The 2,500-nt window shown below is 39.0% G+C and overlaps 1 protein-coding gene across 1 annotated transcript in view; it reads left to right on the plus strand.

Annotated features, from left to right (window-relative positions):
• The window catches only part of LOC144964514 (putative G-protein coupled receptor B0563.6), a 56,991-nt gene that overhangs the window by 44,712 nt on the left and 9,779 nt on the right, over positions 1 to 2,500 (plus strand). The window lies entirely within an intron of this gene.

Raw genomic sequence — 2,500 nt, forward strand, 5'->3', positions numbered from 1 at the left:
ATGGCGTTTGCTGATGGACGCCGACACGAGACAATGAGATCATCCCGGGTTGTCTGTCAGATCGTTTCTCGTTTTATTCCCCTCTTCGCTGCCATAAACTACAACATCATTACTATGTATGACTTGGCCAGTGTCTTCTTCAGTAAGCTCTGTAATGGCCTTGACCTTCATGTTTAAGAATAAACATTGTTCTATTTTTGGACGCGACGGAAATGACGTAAATGGAAAATTGTAGATTACGAACCAGTGGAATAAAACAAAAATACAAAAAAATTACAAATCAACCAAAAGTTCACACAGTGGAAAACGCATCTATTTACCAACTCAATTCTGACAATTACAAAATTGACATCCATATCTCTATGCAAGTTTAACCTTGGACGCTTTTCAGGTGTGGTAATTATGCCAGATTAATTTTGCTGCACATGTCAAACAAGTAACAGAAAAAATGCCAAGTGGTTCTAGAAAATGCCAAGTTTCTCCGGACATCACCAGTTTGTGCTTAACGCACATAGAAGTGGAAATAGATCTTAATTGCTGCCAAGAGTATTTGTCTTGATTCTATATTTTTAAAAACAACAAGCCACTTCTTCATGACAGCTTGAGGGTGAAAATGTGCATATTTTGTGTAAATATAGTGAATTTACATAATATATTAAACAGGTGACAACAAGTGATTTGAAAGACATTCCACTAAAATACAAACACGCTAAACCCAACTAGACCATGCCGAAAGTCTTTTAAAACCACCAAGTCCGTGAAAGTTTACGTTTAAAACCCCAAATTGGTAATCCTGGCTGTAATTTGTTTTGGTCTAGCCCCTCTCGCCCCCCCCCCCCCCCCCCCACGGTCCCCACACACACTCCCCTCCTCCCCCCCCCCCCCCCCCCCCCCCCCCCATTAAGAATATTAGTGTCGCTGATTGCTGGTTGTGAAAAGAATGCGGGGTATAATAAAAGAGGTATTTAAGTAATTGCATTTACAGCGTCTATATTTCTGGGTTATTGGCAAAGGGAGTCTGTGCGATATTGGCAAATGGGCACGGGTATGCGATGGATGTGCTCTCAAGGAATGCGTATTTAACATTTTGGTCAGGAGACTTGTCCTTCAAATATCATAAGATTAAAATGACCATTGTCCTGGCAAAACTCTCAATCTAGGACATGCAAAGTCTCAGGTTTGAGAGTTTTTTGCCATGTTGATCAGGAGGATCATTATAATTATCGATATTAATTTGAAGGACGAGATTTCTGGCCAAAATTCTTTATACGTGACGTTTCATTTGTCAGAGTCCGGCATGGGAGTGTCTGTGACGCAAGTGGCAAACATGATGTAATTTACAAGATGTATTTTGGGAGACTAGCGCCTGGGAGATGGGAGGGGTCTGACATATGATAGGATGGTGCAGGGAGGTCAGGGGTCATTTCACTTTTCACATAGGAGAGTTCTATATCGTGGCAAAGCCAATATTATTATAAGAGAATGGGAGACCGGTCAGGCTAGAGATAGTATGCTCTTGGCTAAAAATCTCACAACATTGCCATCCGGAAGTATAACGGAACAACACACAAAACTATGTGTAATCATGAACGTTCATAGTCTGGTTAATACAGTTTTGTGAAAATTACTCATAAACGCGGATGGCAAACAGCAACAACAAAGACTCGATTGACGTCAACTTCATCCTATCTATAATAGAGTGGCAAAGCCAATATTATCATTAGAGACTGGGTGGATGGGTCATGCTATTGGCGGGCGTGAGCGGTCGTGACGTTATAGGGGAGAGTCGAGAGATCAGAAACAAGATGTACTAAATGAGACGTTTAATACTCTCAGACAAAACCAATCTGGCAGACTACTCCTGCAATCAGTAAAGCGATATTTTAAATTTTAAATTCCATCGAGAGAAAAAGATCTGAAAAAGTTTGCACGAAACAGTCAAAGACAAAGCAAAAAAGAAAAAGGTTTGTCTTAAAATACCCCAAAAATCAGACTTTCTATTATACTTAAGTTCGAGAGTATTTTCATCATAACGTTGAATCCATAATAATTTGGGTTGCCACACCTGAAAATAAGTACACGTTGATTGAGAAGTAAATTAATGGGAATGTAAAAACGGTCTGAGACATCGAACAGTATAAAGAGTGGCCATTTTTTTTGGGATAGTTTTGATTGTGATTCTTATGTTTATTTGTGTGTTTTTCTTTCTATTTCATTATTCTCGGAGGGGGGGGGGGATAATTCTTGGATAATATATCATTATATTTGACATTGATTTCTACAAACCATTTCTGACTTTTATTTTGAACGTTTTCTTGATATCCCACTTGTCGTTTACATAGCAGAGATGCATCTTGGAAGGTCGTTTTAATCCAAATGTTTTCAAAATATCACAATCTGATCGTCAATAAATTGAAAGCTATTATTGTCCAGACTGTGAAGAAATTGCTGGGATGTTTCTCTCCATTATTTGAGCCGCATATTTCATAACAGTGGAGGC

This window comes from Berghia stephanieae, chromosome 2 (genome assembly GCF_034508935.2).
Source record: "Berghia stephanieae isolate SIO BIC M18660-M18661 chromosome 2, UCSD_Bste_1.3, whole genome shotgun sequence".
Taxonomy (NCBI): domain Eukaryota; kingdom Metazoa; phylum Mollusca; class Gastropoda; order Nudibranchia; family Aeolidiidae; genus Berghia; species Berghia stephanieae.